This window comes from Notamacropus eugenii, chromosome 5 (assembly GCF_028372415.1).
Source record: "Notamacropus eugenii isolate mMacEug1 chromosome 5, mMacEug1.pri_v2, whole genome shotgun sequence".
Lineage (NCBI taxonomy): Eukaryota > Metazoa > Chordata > Mammalia > Diprotodontia > Macropodidae > Notamacropus > Notamacropus eugenii.
The window spans coordinates 435,041,330-435,054,536 of record NC_092876.1 but is presented as its reverse complement, the minus strand read 5'-3'; the positions used below and the strand labels follow the sequence as shown (position 1 = coordinate 435,054,536).

Sequence of the window (13,207 nt, the reverse complement as noted above, 5' to 3'; positions counted from 1 at the left end):
TAAATAGGCTTCACCACAACAGGCTGACCCACAAAATGGCTACTGAACTAGCTATCAAGAATTTCTTAAGTCTCATCCCTCAAATAGAAGTCTCTCAGCTAGGTTAAGATGAATTAATTTCATTCAACTTTCATCATTCCCTTGTCAGCTAGAATCATGGAAATTATCTTGAAATTTTAATAAGCCTCAAGAAAGCACTTAGTGATGCTGGAGGGAGAGGAGTAGACTCTCCCTAATCCAGGGTAAAAGTCTCCATCAACCTCTACCACTGGCAACATCTATTCTTCATTCACACCACTAAGCAAAGTTCCCTGTCTCATTCATACAACACACAGTGTGCCTGCACTCTATGCCACGCTGGGTGTGTGTGTGTGTGTGTGTGTGTATACATACATACATATGTGTGTGTATATGTATATATATACATATATAAACATATATATACATATATGTATATATATACACACATATCCTGTTCACTGAAGTGCCTTGTTCCCTTCTTACTCTCAGCCAAATGACTTCTCAAAGGTTGCATTGACAAGGGACATCCCCATGATGGGGATTATTTTTCTTAAGAGCACTGAAGTTCAACTACACTGAGGGTTATAATAATATAATAATACATTGGGATAGCCTAGGAACCTATTTGTAACATTGTTTCTAAAAATACGTGGATTCAAAAACCTTATTTACAAATATGCTTTTTAGAACTCAACCCATTTATAAACTGGAATAGAGGCACGAAAATTCCAGGCAACATTGGGTCCTACTGTTTGTAACTTTACATCTGAGTACTTTTCTGTCTGTTACAGGAGCCACCAGATCCATACTTTATCGGTTACTGTCAATATCATCCAGTGTCTTTATCCTGAGTTTAAAGTGATTTTCATTTGTCCAGTTGTGATAATCCCCTTTCTTTCTTCTGGCCTTGCTCTGTTCACTCAGCATCACTCCATACAGGTTTCCCACATTTCTCTGTAGTCTTCATCTTCAGCATTCCTTGTGGCTATCATGCTAAGAATCAGAGAAATATTATACTGAGGTCAAACCAAAGAAGTTAGAACATTTAAAGAAAAAGAATTTCTAAAATTTCTTCACTACATGGAAGTAGTTGGGTATAGTCCGGTAGAGAGATGGGGTTTCTGATAACCTCTAAAGTCATGAAAGCTTGTCTCTAAAATGACCAGGTTCCCATCTCTGTCAGATCTGTGTAGTTTAGGGGTTAAAGCTGGTTGAAGCATGAAACTTGAATTGACTGGGTTAAAAAGCCAAATAACTCACATTATCTGCTTGTAGACACATCCTTCTATGGTGGGATCTGTGACAGTGTGTCAGAAATAATGTGTTTTTAAAAGTACCAGGTGGAAGCTCTCAGGGACTTCACCAATAAATTCTAATCTTGGTTATAGAGAATAATAATTCAGGGGACTTAGGTGGGTACGTCAGTCAATCAATCCACGTGCACTTATTAAGCACTTACTATGTGTTATGCACTTTTCTATGTGCTGGCACAAAGACAAAACTGAAATAGCCCTTCCCTTCAAAGAGCTTAGATGCTGTCAGGGAAGACAACACGAACCTATGTAATTACATACAAAATACAAGATAATTTGTCATGGGAGAACATGAGCAGCTGAAGGAATCATGTAGGCAATTCATATGAAAGTTGGGCTTGAACGGAACTTTGAAGGAAATGAAATGTTAAAAGGAAGAGGTGAAACAGAAGTGCATTCTGGGCATGGAGGACATTCTGTACAAAGGCACAGAGATAAGAGAGAGTGTCACAGGGTAAGACAAGAAAGACAGTTTTGTTGGACCACAAAGAGCAGGAAGCAAAGTAATGCCTGATAAGACTGGAAGGCAAGCAAGGAAAGGCAACTAAGCATTATAAAGTATTTATTACCATGTGTGGGACACTCTGCTAAGGGCTAGAGATACAAACAGAAGCAAAAAGAAATACAGTCCCTGGCCTCAAGAAGCTTACATCCTAATGGAGAAAGACAGCACAGAAAAGGGAGCTGAAAATGGAGGGGTGGGGTTGGGAGGAAGGATAAGATTCCTTAAGGGGCCCTAGCCGTGGAAGTTCTAAGAGTCAGGAGCAGAGCTGGGAAGTGAATGAAGCATGGCTGGCTTGGTTCATCCCAACATGGGGGTCTCAGGAGGAACTTAACAAAAAAAAGGGAGAGGCCCTAGGCACTAAGGGCACTCCCTCAGTGGGGAGGAGCAGCAGAGACATGGTGGTGAAGTTCTCACAGTCAGAGGTAAAGCAAGTAGGGGAAAGGTAGTTTGGGGTCACATTGTAAAGGGTTTGACATACCAAAGAGGAATTTTTGTTTGATCCTAGGGGTATCAGGGAGACCATGGAGCTTATGGAGCATGAGAATGACATGATTTACCAATGGTAAAAGTTTCTTGATTGTGAGGGTCATGTCTCTACTACAGATGGCACTGTATATCATTTTCCCTTCCTTCCTTCTCTCTGGATATTCATAAAATGAATCTGGCCTGTGTAAGACAGATAAACACAGCACCCAAGAGGACTGCTAGTACAGGTTTGCTCTTGATTTGGTCAGACAGGAAAGACACTAAGAAGGGTTTAATAGTCTTACTTTAGTCTAGTTTTCTCAGAAGAGGTTGCTGATAATGAGAGCACAAACTCCTACAGCCTTCCCTAATCACCCATCCATCTTGAAGGGGCCAGCAGGAAGAGAGGGTAACTACCCCTACATCTAGATGAGGTCAGTCAAGACAGGCACAGTCTGTGCTTCCCCTAAATCTCCTCAAGCTTCCATGGGGGCCAGTTGAGGCAAACACAGATTCCACCCAAGCCTTGATAAGGGGACATACACAGCATTCCAGTTGGTGCACTCAGCCTAAGGTTCCCTGCAAGCTTCAATAGTTGAGGCACACAGCATTTGTACATTCAATCCTAAGGTTCCCCATTCATTATCCAGTGTCCACCTACTACTTTATAGGGCATCAGACAAAGAAGGCATATTGCCAACAATAGCCATTCATAAGTTTCCATCACCTCATCCCTGTATCTCACTGCACAGCCACAGTGCAGGTTTATTTTATTTATCATTATATAATGATACACAAGCGTGGTGGAGATGTTTTGAACCATAACTGTGGGAACTCAAATCTAATACCTGAGAACAAGAGATTGTTATGGCTATGGATCCTGGGAAACTAGACTCTAAGAAATAATAACAAAAATTCACTTTACACACACTAAAATTGGCCTTACACTAAAATTCACCTTACATACATCCTGAGATTTAGGAAAATCACACTGGCAAAGGATTGATTGGAAGGAGAAAATCTTGAGGTAGATCAATTAGGAAGCTATTGCAATAGTCCAGGTGAGAAGGGTGATAACCTTGTAGGCAGAGAGAAAAAGGACAGACGAAAGAAACAATTCAGATGAAGAAATAAGGAAATTTAATCCTTGATTCAGTGAATGAAGAGTTAAGGATAATCCTTTAGTTAAAAACCAAGATAGAGTAGAAAGATGGTGGTACCCTCCACGTAGGGAAGATAGGGGAAAAGAATGGATTGGGAGAAAAATGAGTTTCATTTTCAACATGGTGAATTTGAGAGGTATATGGAACATCCAGGTTAAAGTGTCCAAGAGATGGCTGGTGATGTGGTAATGCAACCCAAGAGAAAGAATAATTTTGAATATATAAACCTAGAAGTCATTTGCATAGAGATATAAATTAAACCCCTGGGAGCTGATGACATCACCAAATGAGAGAATGTAGAGAAGAAGGCCAGGACAGATAGAGCCTTGGGGTACACCTACAGTTGGGGAGTGGGATATTCCTTAGCAAAGGAGATTGAGAAAGAGTCAGATAGGTAGGAGATGCAACAGGAAAGTGGCACAAAAGCCTAGTGAATGTCAACTTCCTCTCCTCTCACTCACTCTTCAACCTTCTGCAGTATGACTTTCAAACTCATTGCTCAAATGAAACCACACTCTCCAAATTTACCAGATGGCTTAATTATCAAATCTAATGGTCTTTTCTTAGTCCTTCACCTTCTTGACCTCTCTGCTACATTTAACATTATTGACCACCTCCTCCTACAAAATACTCCCTCTCCTCTCTGGGTTTTCATAATATGACTCTCTCTGGCCTTTGCTCAGATAAGGAAGCAAAAGGAGAAGATTGTCAGTAACTGGAGGTAAAATAGCTACCTACTCAGTCTCACCTGGGCAAAACCATTTTTTATTCAGGTTTGATGGAGATGGCTCTTTCTCCCATCTCCATATTTGCTACACCTGAGTCTAAAAGTCCGAGGCAAAGAAAGTGCACAAAAAGGAAAGGATGAATTATTTCATAGAGCTGATAACTCCTCTGACAAATGTTCATCTTCCTGATCCTTAGTCAACCAATCAATGAGAAGCAGCTGCAGCCACTGGAAACTAATCAGAGGAGTTCCCTCTGTGTTTTGACAACAAGGCCTCTATGCCAACCTCCATGGTTGGTGTCTCTCCTGACATCTCATCTAATTGACTGTGGACTCAAAATGGATCAGGAGCTCCCCTGAACATGCCCATTACAAAAATTATAATTTCTCAACCAGACCCCAAACCTTTCTATCTGAATCCTGAACCAAGGTGATCAAGTATTCCAGTGAAAAGAAAGAGAAGGTTATAAAATTGCTCATGCAGACAGCTAGGAGAGAACTCCTCTGATCTTTAGATAACAGAGGGATATTATGACCTAAGTTTAAGGATGACAGAGTTATAGAAAGCCTGCTCAGAGGCAGAGCCTTTTAAGAAACTTGCCTGGAGTAAAACCACCTGTGATTAATCTGTGAAGAGAGGCTACCAAGTATAAAGTATTACTTCAGGGGGCCCTAAAGTTGGATGAACTGAGGCCTGGGAAGGGAGCCCCTCTTATTCTCTGAGCAACTGATTTGTTAAAAGTGAGAAGACAGGACAGAGCAAAGCAATAGGAAACCTGGTAGAAATTCTACCATCACCACCACACCCACAACTTTGTTAAGGTAATACATAAGAAGATGGCACTCAAAATGCCTTCCCTGAGGAAACTGTGGAATCATTGTTATGGTAGGAATTGTTTGCTGCTGTTGCCATGAAAGTAATGGATGAGAGGAGAAAAAAAGAAAAAGAAAATGAATGGCTGAAAGGACAACTAGATCACTTCAAAAACTTGGGATACTATTGGCTAACTTCACTACTTCACTTTTGCATCCCAGGAACATCCAAACAGCTTTCAACCCTTATTGGTAGAATTTTTTACTTTTCTCTCCCCTAGCCCCTTTTTTCTCTCTTTTACACACACACTACAGCTGGCCTGACAATAGTAAGATTGCCTCACTGACTTCTCCAAAAAAGAGAGAAAACCAGACTTGTATAAACACTGCTGCCTTGTCCTCTTGTCTTTTTGATTTATCTCTCCCTGGGCATGAAGTGATAATAATTCAGAATGAGATAAACTGGAAAAGGTTTGGTTTTGTTTTTGTTTTGTTTTGTTTTTTTTGATCCTGAAACACAAAAAAGGCTGATTGTCCTTCCCATTTTCACCCCCCCCACCCCAGGAGTTTTAGGAACATGAATTCATGACAGGTAGGAAGCCACAAAATAGGATGAAGAAATAGACATGTACATATACCTAAAGAATTGGCTTACCCTCTTCCTTTGTGTGGCCTTAAGATTTGGACTTCCTGATCGACAATGGGTATTTGTGGCAACAGGCAGCTGCCATTGTATTGGTACTATCAGATTTCCATGACGTAGTCCAGAACTATAGCCCCTACCATTGCTAGTGCTATAGCCTGCATCTCCATTGACCTGTGGCATGCTAGAGATCAGAGCTGCAGAGGAGGCACTGATCCTCATGCATGGGTGGAAGTAGGAGCCAATACAAGAAGGGAATCCAAGCGCCAACTTGGAATTTCCAGAGAAACTATCGGCTATTGGTAATTAGGGGAGACTGAGTTCCACAACTCTTTCCCTTTCTTCTCCTTCCTTTTTCCTTCTGGTTCATGATCAAGAGACAGAATCTCTGTATACTTACATACTGCTCCTTTATACCTCTTTGTGAGCTATGGGTATGGGTGTTTGCACAATTCTCTCTTATTATCACTGAAGGGAAAATGGTATCTTTACTACTTAGGTTCCAATACTTCAAGAAAACTTGGTGATAAACAGCATACCTATACACATCACAACTCCTCCATCCTTTAGGAGATTGATGATAAATGAGCTGGAATAGTCAAAATAATTCATTGCTTAGTGACCAACCCTTTGGTTTTAATACTCTTTGTTAATTCACAGGGTGGGCAGCTAGGTGGTGCAGTGAATAGAGCACTAGGATGGGAATCAGGAAGACTTCTCTTCCTGAGTTCAAATCTGGCCTCAGACACTTACTAGCTCTGTGACCCTGGGCAAGTCACTTAACCCTGTTTGCCTCAATTCTGTCATCTGTGAAATGACCTAGAGAAGACAATGGCAAAAACACTTTGGAATCTTTGCCAAGAAAACCCCAAATGGAGTCATGAAGAGTCAGACAAGACCGAAACAACAGAACAATAACAACAAATTCACAGGATCGTAAACTGAAAACAGCAAGGGATTTTGAAGGCCATCTAGTCTAATCCCTTCATTTATTGATAAGAAAACTGAAGCATACAGAGGTTAAGTGACTAGGTAGAAACAGCTAGAATTCAACACCAAGTCCTCCAACTCTAAACTCTAAACTATTTCCACTCTCCAATTATCAAACAGCATAAATATTTGCTGATTAAGTTTTCTCTCTTTCCCAGGGGAAAAAACAAAGGGGAAAGATATGTTTATTGTCTTCTTAATCTACACTCTCAAAATCCTGGAGGAAGTCTCCATCGAAGAAAGGAAACCTACCCACAATAGCCGGAAAGGTTATTACCTACAACAAGGTCCTCCATTCCCAAACTAACTTCAGAATTTAAAGAAAATTGGCCTATGTAGGGGTCATTCCTTGGGTATGTACAGATATTCTGTTCTTTTGGAAACTTATGGGGAGCCTACTTCCAGTCAAACGATGACCCATTGCTGACAGAACTTTTATTTTAATGAGAGACCTTCAGTGGATCATGGGTTGCCTTACAGCCACAGCAGGAATGGAAAGAGAAGAGGATAGAATATTCACCTGTTAAGATGAACTGGTATTTCTCACTGGTATTCTTTAAGCTTTAACTCTCTAGATGGCAAGCTGTGACTCCAGGAGGGAGGTGGGAGGACAGTGTCATGGCAATCCCACCCATGTGGCAGCTAGTGCCAGAGAGAGCCTGTCCTTGAATCTCTATTGACACTGTCTTCTCTTTTCTTGAGCAAGTGACCTTATGAGCTTAAAAGTCCCGGAGGTCTAGAGCTGATAGCAGCCACATCTCCTGGAATGGTTTGCTGTAGGCAGTACCAAGGAGTCCGCACTCAGCATTTCATTAATCAAGGCTATTTGTTGTCAAGGATACTCAACAAAAGCACGTACTTCAGCCCCTTGTCAGCTCTGGCCCCAGAACTCCTGAACACTGTAGTACAGCCCAGCACACTGTCTGCTTTAGACAGGAGCTAGTGTTCTGCTACCAAAATGGCAGAATATTTAAAAAGACAACTAGAAGATGCTATGTTGCAGCTCTTGAGATATTACAGATCTCATCAGTGTTAAAATTCAGCTGAGGTCCAACCCTGTCAGGCATTCTTTTCTGGTCTGGACACAACTATGTACCTACTGTTCACAGTAAAGTGACTTAAAAAGTGATTGAAAATCCAGTCCTGAATACAATTTTCAGCATGAGTTGGCAAAAGTCAGTCTTCAATTTAGAAGCATTTATTAGGTGCCGTCTATGTTCCAGGCACTGTACAGTTATCCTTTCTATATCACAGAGATTAGAGGTTGGGTGTGCCCCCACCCAATCTGGAAAATTAGTATAAAATTCTTTGGGTCCTCACTTCATACCAGAGAAGAATTCTGACTTTTTTCTTTTATGGGTGCTTACAGTACCTTACAGTAAAATTTGGGTTGATACAATACATACGTTTTATCCATTTCTGAGTTTCTAAACTTTTTGTGTGTCATCTGCTGGCCTTTGCATGTCATCTGTGGCTTCCGTAAAACTCCCCCAAAATTCCCATTTTGTTTTTTATGCTGACCCTTGATACCAAAAAAACCTGAAAGTACTGATTGTGTAAGGGATTGTACTAGTCAATTGGGATACAAATGTAGGAAGGTTGAGTAAGCCTACAATGGCCAGGTCAAAGACTCAGTGACAGAGGTCCACTAGAAACTTTCAGGGATTCCAAGGAACATATTCTCCAGACTGGATGAGGAGGCCTTCACACACAGTCAGATTGCTGACTGCTCCTAAGCATGTGGTAACCCAGCATTAAAGATACTTTTTTGCACTTTAGGATTACATGACAAAATCTGAGCAAGCCCTTGGTCATCTCTCTGACCCATGAGAGCATCTGGTAAAAGAAATGACTTCTAGATGGTGGCTTTCTTTGGCTACAATTTCCCAGATAACATCTGGTTGCCCATGAGGACTATGGAGAGATGGGGTCCTTCCCTATCCCTGGGATATAGTGATTTTTGCCAACATTTCATTCAAGGCTAAGGGATGTAAGCAGGAAAACCAGCACTATGATTCTTTTATGTCTAGCTATTCCTTTTCCATGTGGAAATAAGTCCATATCTGACTTGTATTTATACATTGGATACTTTTTTTTTTTACTTTCTCCCTTCCTTGAACAAACTCTGGACTAGAACCAAATGGAATGTTAATGTAATTAGAAACATTCTTGGTAAATCAAGGTAGAGGTAAAGAGGTACTGCACATGAGAATTAAAGGGCCTATTTCCACTACTGAGAAGTCAGGCAACCCCAGAGCACTGAACTCTGGGCAAACCTCAATAGCAGGTAAAAGACAGGGCCTGGTATAGGCCACCAGATGAAAGGTGCCTGCCTAACCCCTGTGCTAGATAAATAGAAACAAGAGGTATTCCCTTGGAGAGGTTTGAAAAGTCGTAAGGTACAGAGAAAATTTCTAGTCCTTCCTCTTTTTGGTCATGGCCTGGAAATTTCTCCAAGTTATTAATAAAACATAAAGTTCTTGAGTCTCAAGCCAAAGCAATGATCCTGGCTATTTGGACAGAGGAGCAGTTTCCAAGTCTTTTGTTGTAATTCAGTGTATTCTAACAAACCACTAGCTTCCTCCATCCCATTCACACTTTCCCTACTCAAAAATACAAACCCAAACCAATGAAAATAGATTATATTTTTATCTAGAGAAGGATAGCCACATTCCTCTGGGGGGAAAGGGAAGAGAAGAATACAATATGTTTATAGATAAATGCAGGAAAGAGAGATAGAGACAGACAGATAGATAGATACATAGATACATAGGAAGGAAGGAAGGAAGGAAGGAAGGAAGGAAGGAAGGAAGGAAGGAAGGAAGGAAGGAAGGAAGGAAGGAAGGAAGGAAGGAAGGAAGGAAGAAAGAAGGAAAAAAAGAAGTATAATTCCTAGCCACTGATGTACACCCTCAGCACCCCCTCCCCTAGTCTTAACCCCATACTCCTGGCAGCAAAACTACACAAGGTGATTTCTAACAAGTCAACTCTGCCCTCCATCCAAACTTCTTCCTCCTCTTCCTAGGGCTTTGAAGATCCACACAGCAGAAATTTTCTCAGGCTGTGATAGCAGAATGGCAGTACCCTGTGCCGCAACAGAACTCAGTCAGACAACAAAGGAAGAGAGGGAAAGGAGGTGCGACACATATCTGTGGCTGCATGGTACTCCCCTAAGTCAGAGGGAAAGGGCTCAGCATCTAGCTAGGGCCAGTCTGCAACCCAGAAGTCACTTGGGATGAGACAGAAACTGATGAACCATGAATTAGCCAGAAGCAAGAGGGTCTTTGAAATCCATCCTTCAAGAAAACCATGAATGAAAACAGGGGAGTCATAAAAGTAAGCAGCAGGAGAAAAAAAGGGGGAAAGACTGAAATTACCAGATATCTCAGGAGGAAAAAAATGTAGTTAAAGACCTTGAGCATAAGCTGATAAACCAACAGGGAAAATATTTATAACAGAAGGGAATATGGCCTCCAGATCAGGTAAACGAGTTCACAAAGTTTTGAATCAACATTGTAAGAGAAAGGAAACTTAACCAATACCCAATGTAGCAGAAGATCTTATAGGTTTCCAAGAGATTATGGAACTACAGCAGAATATTCCTAAATAGTTTAGAAGTGCAATAAAAATTATGCAAGCAAAATTTATGGTCTACAACAGCCACTTCTTAAGCTGTTGGTTACTGGATTGCAGGTAGAAAATGTTTCAGAAAATCTGGTCTATACAACAGAAATAATTTGCAGAAAAGGAAAACTTGAATCCACAGTAGCAATTTTCACCAAAGAAACAAAAGAGAATAATTGGTTGGGAATGCAAATACACAGAAGTGAAGGACAATCTGAAAGAAGAGAATAAAAATGTGATGTTGAAATCTTAATCTAAGTAAAACCTATTGATCTTGAAGACAGGATTCATAGAGACAACTTAAGAATTAAAGGAATCCCAGGAAAACAAGACGAGTCAAAAAAAGCTTAAACACCTCAGTGCAGGAAATAATACAAGAAAACTGCCCCAAACTTCTGAACAGAGAAAATAAAGTAACAAATGAAAGAATCCAAAGATCACCACCACAAAAAAACCACAACAACAATAATCACCCTATGCCTCAAACTGTGATACATGTAGTGGTTAAATTGACCATTTCCAATAACAAACAACAAATCCCACAAGCAACCTGAAGAAAAACAGTCAAATATAAAAGGATGAAAACTTAATGACTCTCCTGAAGCCATAGGAGGAAATGGAATAATAGAGCTGGTCCCATTTAGTGAAAATAATGAATACCGTGGAGTGGTCATAGATATTCACATTCACACTATTCATAGATATAATTATGTAAAAGATGGTAACTGGTTCCAGCCCCAATATGTAGTGTGAATTCAAATAATGTAACTGCTACATGAAAACTCATTGTTTGCACTAATTGGGAACTATCATAATGTGTTCAGAATAGCAAAGGAGCTCAAGAAGCAACCTGAAGTGACACACTCTACAAATCTGAGATAAACCACTAATTAAAAAAGATTGATACTCATTTTTTAAAAAGAGGCATTTGAAGATAGAAAGAAAACCAGATCTGAACAAATTATTTGTTTTTCAAATATCCCTAAACAACAGACATACAAAAAAGATGGGGGAGGGGGGCATCAACCACAGTAACCAAGAACAACAACAAAGAGGTTATTACAAAATTTCTTTCTAAAAGTACACAAGGAGATGAGGCCTCAGCACATGCCAGACAATAGCACTAAGACCCTGGCTCAGCAATAGATAAGCTGCCAGACTCCTACCAGCAATACTAGCTACCCTCACACCATCCCTTCTGTGCACTACCAGACATGTGGGTCCATGTGAGTCTCAGGGCAACATCAATGCAGCACCAGGTAAACAGTCAGGGCCTACAGCCCCCAGAATAAGAAGCCTGAGATAGTACTCCTTCCATCCTGGGAGCAGAGTTCAAATTTAAAAGACAGGAAAAAGGACAAAAAAAGATGAGCAGAAACAACAACAAAAAAAGAATCAGACCATAGAAAGTTGTTGTGGTGACAGGGCAGATCAAGACAAAAATTCAGAAGAGGACAACAATGTCAAAACACCTATGGGCAAAGCCCCAAAGAAAAATGAGAACTGGTCTCAAGGTCAGAAAGAACTCATGGAAGAGAGCTTAAAAAACATATAAAGCAGGTACAAGAAAAAGTGAGAAAATAAATGTGAGTGATGCAAGATAATTATGAAAAAAAGAGTCAAGAGCTTGGAAAAAGAAAACGCTTAAAAAATAAAATTGGCCAAATGCAAAAAGAGATACAAAATTCTACTGAAGAAAGCAACTCCTTAAAAAGTACAATTGGCCAACTAGAGAAGAAAATACAAAAGCTAACTGAGGAAAACAACTCCTTAAAAAGTTGGAATTGGGCAAGTGTAAGCTAATAACTCTATGAGACCTCAAGAATCAATCAAAAAAATTTAAAAGAATGAAAAAATAGAAAATGTAAAATACTTCATGGGAAAAACAACTGACCTGGAAAATACATCCAGGAGAGACAATGTCAGAATCATTGGTCTACCAGAAAATCATAATCAAAAGGAGAATCTGGAGAGCCTCTTTTAAGAAATTATCAAGGAAAACTGCCCTGCTATCCTGGAACCAGAAGGCAAAAAAGGCATTGAAAGAATCCACTGATCAATTCAGTAAATGCATCCCAAAATAAAAATTACAAGGGACATTTTAGACAAATTTCAGAACTGTTAGATCAAGGAAAAAATACCCCAAATTGTCAAAAAGAAACAAGTCAGATATTGGGAAACCACAATCAAGATTACACAGGATTTAGCAGTTGCAATATCAAAAGATTAGAGGTCATAGAACATGATATTCCAGAAGGCAAAGGAGCTAAAACTAAAACCAAGAATATACCCAGTAAGATTAAGCATAATACATCAAGAGGAAAAAAATGGCTATTCAATGAAATAGGAGAATTTGAAGTTTTCATAAGGAGAAGAGCAGAAGTAAATCTAATTTAATTTGGTTAAATTAATGAAATTAAATGGGCGGGACTAAAAGGAGGGAGGGCAGATCAGGGGAGGTGGTAGACAGAAGCAAAACACTGAAGAGGAGGAAAAGAGTGAAAGGAGAGACAAGACACACAGGAGAAGAAAATAGAATGGAAGGAAATACACAGCTATTAATCGTAACTGTAAATGTGAATGGGATGAACTCTCCCATAAAATGGAAACAGATAGCAGATTGGATTAAAAAAAAAAAAGAATCCTGTAATACGTTGTTTAAAAAAAAACACACACTTGAAGCAGAGAGACACACATAGAGTAAGGGGCTGGTGCAGAATACATTATGCTTCACCTGAAGTAAGAAAAGCAAGGGTAGTCATCCTGATCTCAGACAAAGTAAAAGCAAAAAATAGACCTAATTAAATGAGATAAGGAAGGAAGCTAAATTTTGCTAAAAGGTACCATAGACAAAGAAGCAATATCAATACTAAACATAGTGGTATGACATCCAAATTCTTAAAGGAAAAATTCAGTGAGTTACAGGAAGAAATGGACAGCAAA

General features: G+C 39.8%; 1 long non-coding RNA gene across 1 annotated transcript in view; it reads right to left on the bottom strand.

Annotated features, from left to right (window-relative positions):
• Positions 1-554: 554 nt before the first annotated feature.
• LOC140503109 (uncharacterized) overlaps positions 555-13,207 on the bottom strand; it is a 46,665-nt gene continuing 34,012 nt past the window's right edge. Inside the window, exon 4 of the long non-coding RNA XR_011966703.1 lies at positions 555-1,014. This is a non-coding gene — a long non-coding RNA (uncharacterized lncRNA). The remainder of the gene's footprint in view (positions 1,015-13,207) is intronic.